We start from the raw sequence: 12585 nt of genomic DNA on the forward strand, positions 1-12585 counted from the left end.
TTCCACCTTAGCCTAAGTGCTAAGGTTACCAGCGTGAGCCACTGCTCCTGGCCTACTGTATTACGCTCTTATACATGCCACATACAAAGAATATTATTCAGCCTTATAAAAGAAGGAAATCCTTTTATCTACCACCACATGGATGAAACTTGAGGATATTATGCTGAGAGAAATAAGCCAATCACTGAAAGACAAACACAGTACTTTATAATTCCATTTATATAAAAGTATTTATTTCATTTAATTCATTCCATTATTTATTTAAAGATATCATTTCATGTATTCATTTAAAGGTATTTATTCCATTTATTTAAAGATATTTAAAGGCATTAAAGCAGTCAAAGTCTTAGAAACAGAACTTAGAACGGTGCTGGCCGGGGCTGTGAGGAGGGGAAGTTGTAGTTACTGTTCCATTGGTGTAGAGTTTCTGTTTTGCAAGATCAAAAAGTTCTAGATACTTGCTGTGCCACAGGGTGCATGTGGTTAACACTGCTGTACTGTCCACTTAAATATAGTCAAGAGAGTACATTTTATGTTATATGGTTTTTACCACAATTAAAATAGAAATGAGGACAGGAAATATCATTTGCCAGATTTTAAAAGCATGGGTAACTATTTACCCCTAAACTACCCATCAATTGAACAGGAATGATGGGAGTGCATCATCTCTTTTTTGAGGTGTGACAGAGTTTAAGAGTGAAGAGGAGAAAACAGTACAGCTAAACATCCTAAAGTTTGTCTCTGTGTGCCTGCATTCAGATAACACAATGTTTGCCCTTGCTTCTAAATAAGACTTGGAAAAGAAGAAGAAAAGAAGATATGTCATGCGAAATGTTAGGGTTTGGCAAAGAAGATCAGAGTCTCATGAAAGTGAGAAGGAATCTAATAGGAACATTCGGACCTGGTGGAAACATGGCTTTGGCCCTGACTGGTATCCTCAGCTTTGGAATCAGCTCAACCCAAGGTCTGAGCTTTTGTATCTCTGTCTTAATCTTCCTCTTTCCCCAGGTGCTCCCATGGGCTCTGCAAGTCGATTTATGGTTGTCTGTTGTGTAGCACAGGAATTCCATCTTTCCCACAGAGATAAAGAAACCAGGGATGAGGATGATCTAATGTTCTCAGCCTTGCCACCTGAAGATTGATAGCAGAGGAGAGTCTGTCTGGCTGATGAGTGATGCGACTTTGCCATGAATGGAGCAGTGGATTAGTATCCAGATGGACCACTTAGCAAAAGTACAGGGAGAGCCACAGAGAGTTATTGAGGCTGCCAGTCAAGGACAGGAGCTACGTGGGTTCAAAGGAAACCTGAAGCTCAGTCCCATGGATTTGTCATGAAATTCCTCCTGCCTGAGGTCAGGCCAGTCAGGCCCAGAGGGAGAAGCTGGAGTTCAAATCTTGTGGCCCAGCTATGAGGAAGACGGTACACAGTGTGAGCCCTTGGCCTGACCTGCCAAAAATTGGTGAGGCAGAGAAAGACGAAGCCATAAACAAGGGAATGAACTCCAGGACCCATGTGGCTTTGGATTTCCAAAGAAAGTCAACAAAAAGTACCACCTGTGATGAAACAAATCTACCCTGTGATTCAGATTCTGAGAACTTGAAGGCATGATCTCAGCAGCTAAAATAGAACCACCTGTCAATACAGCAGTATCTTGGAAATGTATCAACAGTGAGAAAGGAATACTGTTCTAATGATGTTCAGGAGGCCAGTCATCAACAGAACACATTTCTTTCTGCAACAAAGTGACAGCAATGAGCGGTGATAATGGCAGTGCTGCAAAAGCTCAGTCCAATTGGTTTGCCTTGCAACAGTCACCACCTGTTGGACATGGATATATTATTACAAAGTAGAAGAGCAGTCTCCAGTGCTTGTGCTGTAGTTTGACAATGCTCCCAAGTTTCAGCCCTGTCCCAGCACAGCAGGGCTCAGGGCACCCCTGACAGGCTGGACTGCCTGGTCTCCTCCCTCCACTTAGGATGACCCTACCCTCTGCCCCGTGCCATAGCCCCAGCTTTGCCCCTTCCCTCTCTAGGAATCCCTCAAGCTCATGCAACCCTGGGAACCTTCCAGACCTTTCTACCAAGCTCTACCTTTCTTCCCTACAGTCTGTGAGACACATGCCCGAGTGTTTCTTTAAAAAAAAAAAAAAAAAAGAATAAGCAAGTGCAATATCAATGACCTCAACTAAATAATGGTATATACTTTAGAATAATATAAAAGTACATTTTATATGTGCTATTCTTGATTCTTTCTGTCAAAGTTAAGCATCAAATTTTTGAGCAAAGGTAAGCTTCCTGCTAGATTCTTTCCAGGAATATGGCCTGTTCTTTCCAAAATAACCTGTAATGCTGTAACTGGTCTAAATCAATATTTTAATATGGGATCAACAGATTCAAGGGGTCTATGACCCTCCCACAATTGACTGCAAAACTCCATTTGTGGATGAGGGTTTTCCTGGGGAAAAAGGTCCATGTTTGTACGTTATCCTAAAAGGCAACTGTGCCACTCCTCATCCCCCAAAGTTTAAGCATCACTGCTTCAATCAAAAATTGTAATGCAAATCTTCTGGAAGATCCAGTTCAATTATTTTAAATGTTTAATCCATGTTCAAGAGGCATGATTTTAAGTGGCATTTTTGTTTGTGAATGAGAACACAAGAATATTATAGAGTCTCTCTGTAATGCATTTTGCCTTTGAAATCCAGATTAAAAAAAAATAGGACAAGCAATAAGATGAGACCTGTCCCCTCACTGTGGAGTCTGGGGTGGGAAGAGCCATAGACACCTGTGCAGGGAGCACTGACAAAGAGCACAAGTGAATGATGCCTTGAGCAGGTTTTGCTAATGGTTGTCTTAACCATTCCTACACCTCACACAGTTGAACACCTTTGAATCTACTGATTCTGTCACATACAAAGCATGGAGTGGGCTCACTCTGGGGCAATTCTAGAATTACCTTTCTCGTCTTCCAGAGTGCTCAGTACAATCTACATAGTTACAAAATAAAACCTGGGAAGTATATCTGAGACATCACTCACTTACATCAACCATTCTGTAAGTAAAATAAACTTTTAATGGTTGAAAATCATATGCAAAGATTTTTATTTTCAAGATGTGAATCTTTGGAAGAGTAGCCCCTTCAATGAGATACTTCCCACTGGAACACAAAGGAGTGGGATAAATACACTGTGCACAGGAATTCTTTTTTCCAGAATATATCCAGATATTGAGGGAAGAGGAGGGGAGGGAAGAGAAGGAAAGGAGCTTTTCCAGCTCTACAAAGGACAGGAGATGATGCCTGTAGGACAATGTGTTACCCAGGCTCCACTGATGACTCAGAACCCATATGGTTCGACTGAGCTGAATTCCCAGGTGGGAAAAATGCCTTTTGCCCCACACACTTTCCCGCCATCAGGCGGGAGGCAGGTCTTGTGGCTCGTGGGCTCCTGGCCCAGCTGGTGAATATCTGCTGATATTTTCGTTTACAATTAACTATTTTCTGTTGTTTATTATGCCCTGGAGTCTCCATTTTTAAAAAACGAAATTCCCTGGCAGCAAATTTTGGAGAATTTTTTCATTTAGATTATTAAAAGATGTCAAACACCTTCTCCCCAAATGACTGCCCGACCACCTTAATGAAGGGGAATGAGGCAGCCATCCCCCCTCACTCCCCGACCACCACCCTCCCAGAGGAGGGAGAGAGGAGAGTGCTGGTGACCTGTCCTGGGCTTCTGCCTGTTGGTGGGATTCCACGCCCTCCTCCCAACTGCCCAATGGCTGATTTCCCTCCATTTTATAGCTGAAAAATTGAAACCCCAGAAAGGCAAAGTGATTTTCCAAAGTCACATAGATAAAACAAGGTAGAACCAGAATCCTAAGCCAAGTTAGCATTTCCAAAGCTCAAGGGAAGAACCCCGGGAAACCCTAGAGGCTGTGCTGGATTTGGCCCAGATCTCAAGGAAATTCCCCCATGTCTTTGGGGGAAAAAATAGACTTCCTTCGTGGTGACAAGCCACAGATTCTATGTCAATAGAATTCGGCTGTCTGCTATGATTCTTTCAAACATGAAAACAAGAGCCAGAATTGGCTGCTTGAGACCCTTGGGCTGGAAGGGGTCTGTTCCTTCATCCTAGATTCTACGTCCTAAAGGCAACAGATTCAATAAGATAAGTTCATCACATTTTCATTCTCATCTTTCTATTTAGGATTGCTCATCTTTTTGTTTATTCTGCCTCATTCTAAAAAGGATTTGAGGTGCCTTTTTCCATTTAGTTTCTAACCCTTTGAAATTTAAAAGGATACCTCTTGTTATAAACGTTGCCCTACATGGCCCTTCAACCTAAAATCATATTCAATCATATTCCAATGAATATATTTCCCAAACTATTTTGCAATTCTGTAAATTCGTTTTCATTCAGCCTACTCAAAAGTTTTTTTTTTATTTTCCATGTCTGGAAGTCTTTTTTAAGAAAGAGACACACACATGCACACAAGGAAATAATTTTAAAACAAAGACTCAAATAAATCCAGAGCTCCCATTTTGAAGTCATTTATTTGGTTTTCTCCAAGCACTGCTTTTTAAAAATCAGCCGGTCTCCCTTGTCAACTTCTGGGACTCCTGTTAGTTCCTAATCGTCCTGTTTAAAATTCGAGCAGTGGAAATAGTCAAAGACCGTAGTGGGAGAGCCGTGCACACTGACCGTGTAATAAAAAGTCAAATTTCAGTAAATTTGAAGCACTCCTCCACCCCGCCTTTGCCATACCCGTTCCTAGACTGTGAGAATGGGAGCTCCCCATTTCTTTCTCTTTTTCTCACTCTTTCTCTTTTTGCCTGAATCCTGGGAAAGAAGACCCCATTCTTGTCCTCAGGGAGGAAGCTACGAAAGGATTTATTAAGTCCTGCAGTTACAGTAGGAGGATAATGGAATTTAATATGCTCTTGCTGTTTGAAAGACCCAAAGGAGAATCCTCAAAAGCAAATGTTTTGGAACAGCTCCAAGAAACCCTCCAAAGAAATACATCAAATTTTGGTTTTCTTACCGTTTATTTTACAACTTGGATTTCATAAATTTTTTTCTTCCTTTTTTTTCTTTCTTTTTATTGAAACAGAGTCTAGCCCCTCATCCAGGTTGGAGTGCAGTGGCACAGTCAGGGCTCACTGCAGCCTCAACTTCCTGAGGTCATGCAATGCCCCCACTTCAGCCTCCCAAGTAGCTAGGACTACCGCTGTGGGCCACCACGCCTAGCTAATTTTTTTTTTTTTTAATTTTGGTACAGACAAGGTCTCACTATATTGCCCAGGCTGATCTCAAACTCCTGCACTCAAGGGATCCTCCTGCCACGGCCTCCCAAAGTGCTGGGATTACAGGCCTGAGCCACCACACTTGGCCTTCGAATTTCTATTCTATGAAAATATTCTAGAACAATAATCTATTTGACTCAAACTGAATGGGTAACCTGTGATAGCAACATTTTAAAACTCTCCTTGTCAGGCAGGGTAACTAGACCTCCTTTGTCACCTACTGAGGTCCTTGTTAGATATGGAGTAACTGACTCGAGATCTTCAGCTCTTCCTCGTAAAATCTAACAAAACAACACCTGTTCTGCAAATCATGGATTATAACAAAGCAATGCAGAAAGAGAGGGCCTGGACATCCCCTAGCAATGCCCCGCTCTGTGAACAAGAGCACCTGTAAGAACACGCCGCCCACCAACCAGGCTCAGGCCAAGCTCCTCAGAGTCTCCTTCCCATTACAAAGGCAACTTTAAGAAACTCCAGATTAATTGCCCAGATATTTGAAAAATTACTTTAAAACATATTCCTAGCATTCAAGATAATAACCATGAAGCAGAAAGTTCCATATCTGGTGTGATTTGAATGTTAGACACCACCATCCAAATGTAAATCACGTTCCACATTCTGAATTATATGGCAGCCAGATGAGATTTTGTCTGCATTTATACTGCTAATTATAAACATCAGGCAGAGACTAGTTCCACTTCAACGTTAAAGAAGAGGGTGCACTAGAAAACGCTTCGAAAGAAATTGCACAAATGCCCACTCCATTCCAAACCCTTGCCACATGACGCTGCTGGATCCAAATTGGAGCTTGGCACTTACTCCTGTCTCTTTCTTTCTTGGCAATGAACTTGGGTGCTACTGACCTTTCCAAAACTGTGGGTTTCCACTGTAAATGATTAAAGTGGCTGAAAGGTGCTCCCATTGTGAGAAAAAAAAAGATTTTTTTGTTTGTTTTCTAGTCTAACTCATAATCAAATAGAGAAGAAAAAATTATTCTTGAATATAGAGAAAAATCAAGTTGGGACATCTGATAAAATATCACCAATGCTGGATTTATTGCAATAACCTGGGAAATTCTACTTCCTTACTGCCTCTGTCAGCAAGGGTCAACCAATCTCTCCCAGCCTCCCTTTTGAAAGAACCCCCGAAAGAAGGCTCCTTGCCTGTTGCTTGAGCAGGCCATAGTCCTGTAACTGCTGTCTTCTATCTGCTGCCCTGGGCTCAGATGAGTGATGGATTTTCTGCAACCCCAATTAGAAACAGAGCCCCCTGGTGCATCGCTGGGCCAGCTGTGGGTTTAGCTGAGTTGGCACTAACTCTGGGTACCAGCCCTGGGCTGCTGGATCAACTAATGAACATTCCAGGAGTGAAAAACCAGTTTCCTGGAATGGTTTCCCTTGAGATCTGAGTCATCTCCAGCTGCCGTTCAATTTTTAATTTTGAAACTAAACCGAGCCATGAGCTCTTCCTTCCAGTGGCCAATTCCTGACTTTCGGGGTTCCTGAAAATCTAATGTATAGCACACATGGGGGGTGTTACAGAAACATTTCCCATTGTACTTTTCCCTGGCCACTCCCAATTCTCAAATGTTCCTCTGTACTTCATGAGTTTTAAGCTTCAGAGAGCAGCAGGATCGTACTATGCTAAATGCAGCCAGACCCCTACAAGACTAACAATTTGCCTTTGGGAGAGGGTTTGGCAGAACTTTTCATATTTGTTTTTTACTTCTCTCCTTTTCTTTCCAGATTTTTTAAAACAACAGTCACCCCTCTGCTGAATCAACTTAAAAGAGGCTACTCCAAAGAAGACTGGGAATAGGAAGAGTGCCTTTCTCCACATGGCACTCTGCAACACTCTTAAAGGCTTGTTCCCCTTGTAACGTCCAGAGCGCAAGATGTCTGCATGTTGGAAACATCAGACACTTCTGCCACCAGCTGTGTGGCACTGCCACTGGCATGCTGCTCTGAGCTCTTTCTTCATCTGAAGTATAAAGGGAGAGGAGAAACCCTCTGCCAAGGTCATAGACTTTTGATATTTCAAATAGCCAAACAGAAATTACATGCTTGCCCACCAGAAGAGAGGGGGCTGTGTCTTAGCCATTTTTATCCCCTCCCTGAACCTCAACACTCAAGGCCGTGGTGCACAATAGGCCTTGTTAAACTTAAGTAAACGTGAGAACACAAAGACCACACCAAAGGGTTAGGTTGTTTTTTGTGTGTTGGTTGGTTGGTTTTGCTCTTAGATAGGATTCTCTCCTCAGAGTCTTAACACTGGTTATCAAGCTAACAAACATAAATCTGAGAGTCAGTAATATGTATTTGCATTAATAAATATTTAAGATGAGATATTCATAATTGTAGCTTGTGTGAATTTTTAGAAGTATGTTAAAACCTATTGACCTTTAGGGGAAAATATGAAAGGACATGTCATGAACATGTCTGGAAGTTTCTCTTCAAGTTCTAAAATTCAGTAACTCTACAAGGATACACAATGGCATGAATATGCAAACTTACTATGGTCCCCAACACCAGGCTGTTCATTTGAACTTCTATAATTAGATATGGGTAAAATCCTTCCTATAAAGTATCATTTGCTGAATACCCTTGTGATGCAATTATGTTTGAGAACAAAGAATGCCCCCTTTGAAGGCACGACTTTATTTCAATACACTCCCACGTGAGCAGAGAAGACAAACAAAGCTCTAATGTATGTCCACTTCAGTTATTATGAACAGACACAATAAATATAAGAATAATAATGTACTGAAATGCCAATCCTAAAGTTACCCTCAAGTTCTGCTGAGATGTACATCACTGAGTCACTGCAAACCCTGAAACCCCACCCTGAAACCCTGGAGACTCCAGGCACCACTTCAGAGATTTTTCTGGAGCTCACAGAGATATACCTCCCTCTAGAGGAAAGAAAACCAAACTGCCTTTTCAAAAACAGCTAGACCAGGATGAACGTGCTAACTCAAAATTTTTTTTTTTTTTTTTTTTTTTTGAGACAGGGTCTTGCTGTGTCGCCCAGGCCAAAGTGCAGTGGCAGTCATGGCTCACTGCAGCCTCAACCTCCCAGGCTCCCAGCCTCAATCCTCCCGCCTCAGCCTTGTAACTGAGATCACAGGCGCATGCGACCATGCCTGGCTAATTTTTTTAATTTTTTTTGTAGAGACAAGGTCTCACTATGTTGCCCAGGCTGGTCTCAAACTCCTGGATTCAAGCAATCCATCCACCTGGGCCCCCACTGTGCCGGCAATACAGGGATGAGCCACAGCGCTTAGCCCTCAAAATTTCATCTCCCTTCCAAAATGGACTATAAGACCAGAATGTATTAAAAATTATATTTTCAAAACTAACAAACTGAGTTCCTGAAGGGAATATCTCCTTTGCAAAATCAGGACCTGTGGGCTACTCCCTAAGACATTCATGAGCACACATTAGAGGGGGCAAGCAACATCTTTTATTTAACTAGTAGGACTATCCTTTCTCAGCACTGAATTTTTCCACTGAATTCCACTGAAGTTTTACGGTGGAAACAGAGCTGTATCTAGAAATGGGAGAATGAAGAGAACCATCCTTGTCTAGTTTATGTCTGTCTGAATTAGCAGGAAGCTTAAAGCTCCCCTGCTTTAAAATTTGGATGGTTCATGGCTTTCATTTCCTTAACTCGAGCTAATAGGGTTTTCTCTAAATGTCAGGTCCCTCCTCAAATCGTCAGCTATTTATGCTGCAGCTGTGTGCTTTTTACTGCCTGCTTGCTGCAGCCAGGACACCGTGAAAAGTTTGCTCCCGTAGGTCAGGGTGGAAAAGCTGCCTGGGACACAACGTCCCCTTCAGATGGAAACCGCCTGTGATTCTTCCCCCAAGAGATAACAGATTTTCAGCTTCTTCCAAAAGGAGCAATGACAAAACTGAACTTTCAAATAAAAACTTTTGCTAAAGTTGTTACTGTGCCTGCCAGGAAGTCTCACGCAATAGTATTCGCGACTTGTCAGTGGTGAATTTTAAATCCTAAACACGGAATTTCACATAGAAGTGGGAGATGATATGGGCCGCTGGTGAAGACTACACTTGACCCAGTTGTCTAAACACTCTGAGCAAGGAACCAAATGAAGCCTCACTGGCAGAAACTCACTACCAGCTTCCAAAGCTTCCAGAGAAGAAGGCAATCTTGTTTAAGCCAGCTTTAGGCATCCACATCTAGGGGTTCCGTTCCTGAAACTAAGGTCAGGATGAGCAGCCTCACTGGAACCACAAATCAACAAATGACAGAAGAGAGGTGCTTCTTCCTACTTTCTCATCGGGGGCATATTAAGTTCTAGGATAGGAAATCACAAGAGGCACTTATGGTAACGTCAGTGCAATGTGCTGAGTCCTGAATGTTTGAGAATTAAAATGAAGTGCAAAGCGAAGACAATGTTTCAGAAGGATGCCTGCCTCACGTCAAAAATATCATGCAGAACCCGATTTTGGACATTTGCCACACATCCCCTCACCTGTGGGCGACAGCCACGGTGGGGTGCAGCACAAGTCCTCCCACGCAGGGGAAAAGCAGGGCTGAGGGCTAACATTCTAGAGGCTTCCCCAGCCACCTCCCAGAAAGGTGCTGTGGCCACACCCTCCAAGGCCTGGTTAGGAAAAGCCAGGACAGCCTCACTTCACCCCAACATGGAATTCCTTCCCAAGCCTCCTTTCCACTCAGTGTCGGCTTCATGGTTCCCCTCAGCCATGAGTGAGGAATGGGGAGAAGCAAACCTCTGGGTAATAAGAAACCCTCGCCTAAACAAACACGTCCAGACAGACAGCCGGTCTCAGATCCTGATCTCTGTAGAAGCCCCACCTCCCCACCCCAGGCTTCCATCCTCAGCTATCAGCCCACTTCAGAATGAAGAGCATTCAAGCCCCCTCCCTCGGGGCCCTCCACCCCCAGGAGCTGGCCTGAGCCAGGGCTGCCAGCCCCGGCGTTCTGGTCACACAGCTGGTGCCCCCTCCCCGCAGTCCGCCTCACTTCTTTCTCTGTTCATTGGTAGAATCTTAGCCCAAAGCTGTTTTCCCATCTAGATGTGAGTTATTTGGGATCCTCCATCACCAGTTTGTCTGCTCCCCTGCAATGGGGAAGGATTTCACTGCCATCTCAGACAGCGGCTCCACGGCCTAGGCAAGGAATCCCGCATCTCAGAGCCTCTGGTTTTCATTTTGAAAAACAGGGAACAACTCCACCTGTGGCTTCCATCCAGGAATCCTGTTATCTTTAGCCCAACAGAAACCTCAGAAGTCCCAGCAATGTCATCAACGGCCACCCACTCAGTTTTCAATATAGTTTTGCTTAGGAGCAATATAGCTTTGATTTTAAAGCCATTTCGGTTCAGTTATTTACAGTGTTAAGAATCGGTCCCTGGGGAGCTGCGGATCCCAGGTGGAGCATCCGCCATCCCCATGAGCTCTGAGGGCCCTGCAGCTCGAGCACACTGTGGTCCTCATCGGAGTGAGCTGTGTGTGGGGAGGGATCACTATGTGTGGGGAGAGGTCACAGCCCTGCCTCCCCATCCAGTGCAGCAGTAGACACTCCTGTGCTCACAGAGGGGGGCTGCTTCCAGGGTCTGCACCAGCCTCAAAACTGGCTCCTGGTGCTCCCCGTGGAGGCTGATTTTTCTTCAACCACTCCCTCATCCCTCCCCAGGGCCCCACCCATGTGGCCCCTCCCCACGGCCCCACCCATGCTTCAATCCCGGTTCATCTTCTAACATAGTAGGCCCCTTGAAACAGGTTCCCCAAACAGGCTGGCCACTGTCGGTGAACGTTTTCCATCCTCAGCAAGAGAGGACCCAAGCCCCACCCTGCGTCCTCCAGGCCAGGGAACAGCCCCCGGGGCCTCCCAGCTTGGCACTGGCCTCACCTCTGCGCAGCGTGGACTGGCCCTCCAGTCCCAGGGGCCCTGCCTTATACTCGCAGCATGCTGCCCAAGTGGCAGATTCCTTCTTCCCCTCTGACCCCTGCAGCTCCTTAAAGCAACCCCAAGGGACAAAGTCTCCAACAGAGACTTCAGGTTCCCGAAAAGATGAAAGCTTGATGGCAATGACTGAGTGACCCTTGACTTGGCCCTGAGCCTGGGCACCAGAGTCACTCCAGTCTCACAAATGTGCTCCACCAGCACCTTCCCATGGGTGGCCCTGTGCAGAAGACCCACGCAGGTTGCACCCCGACCCAGTGTCACCACCCAGAGAGCTCAGAGAACATCTCTCAGTGGAGCCGCTCGGCAAGGGGGTGCTTATAGTCCTCAGCAAAGACGCTTCTGCAAACAAAGCGGATCCCAACCGGGTTTTAGAAGAAGGCGGGAACTTAAATAAATCATGGCCCGAAACAGGCTGCTGCCCGGAAGGCACAGGGCGCGTGCAGCAGCCACAGACACGCGGTGGGAAAGCGTTCACACTCTTAGGCACCCGTGACCTTAACCAAGTTAAGGAAACCCAATTGCTACAAAGTGAGAAAGAAAAATCGGCGGAATCTTCCAGAAACCTAAAACATGTACAGAAAACTGAAGAACAGCGTGAACATGAGAGCCACTGAAGCTGCCTGGAAACGATCACTTCAGGTTTACAGCATTTCCTTCCAGCCCCGAACCTGGAAAAACAGAAGAGAAATCACACTCACCCCTGAGCAACCTGAAGGCGCGTGTGTCCCTGGGCTCCTCGATTCAATTAGCTTTGAAGAGGATGCATATTTCTCCCACTCACTATGTCTCCTTCTCTTTTCGTAGCCTTTCTCCACCAAAGAAGTGGAGACTCAGAGCTGCGGAGACTCTTGCAGTCTTTGCAGGAGGCTGGAGCCCAGGAGAACAGAACAGCCTTTGGTGGAAGACTGAGCTCCAAACTACACTGGGGCCAGGGATACAGTCAGGGCTTCCTCCAGCTCCTCCTCCTCCTCCTCCTCCCTCCCAGACCCCTCCCCTCCCCCTCCTCACTGCAGAGCTGACCCAAACTGTAAATGAAACCAGACTCCTGCACTCTGTTTCTTCTGGCCCCCGCTCAGGCTGATGTCACCCTCTAAAGGCTGTCTTCACCCTACATTCGTTCAGCTGGATTCCTACAAACCCCAACTCTTTAAAAAAAAAAAAAAAAAAAAAAAACAAGGGTAACAAGAGCGAAATTCCGTCTCAAAAAAAAAAAAAAAAAAAAAAAACTGACCACTTCTACTCGTCACCTTTTGGGCTGGGCCCTTGGCGGCAAAAAGAATAAATTTTGGAATTTCTTCATGGGTATCCATGGTTTTCCTGCAATGTTT

At 44.9% G+C, this 12585-nt stretch overlaps 1 protein-coding gene across 1 annotated transcript in view; it reads right to left on the bottom strand.

Annotated features, from left to right (window-relative positions):
* The window catches only part of COL6A3 (collagen type VI alpha 3 chain), a 98769-nt gene extending 86574 nt beyond the window's left edge, over window positions 1-12195 (bottom strand). Inside the window, exon 1 of the mRNA XM_017537744.2 lies at window positions 11956-12195. The gene's annotated coding sequence lies outside the window, so the exon portion shown is untranslated. The remainder of the gene's footprint in view (window positions 1-11955) is intronic.
* Between the last annotated feature and the right edge of the window lie 390 nt (window positions 12196-12585).

This window comes from Cebus imitator, unplaced genomic scaffold (assembly GCF_001604975.1).
Source record: "Cebus imitator isolate Cc_AM_T3 unplaced genomic scaffold, Cebus_imitator-1.0 Scaffold106, whole genome shotgun sequence".
NCBI lineage: Eukaryota > Metazoa > Chordata > Mammalia > Primates > Cebidae > Cebus > Cebus imitator.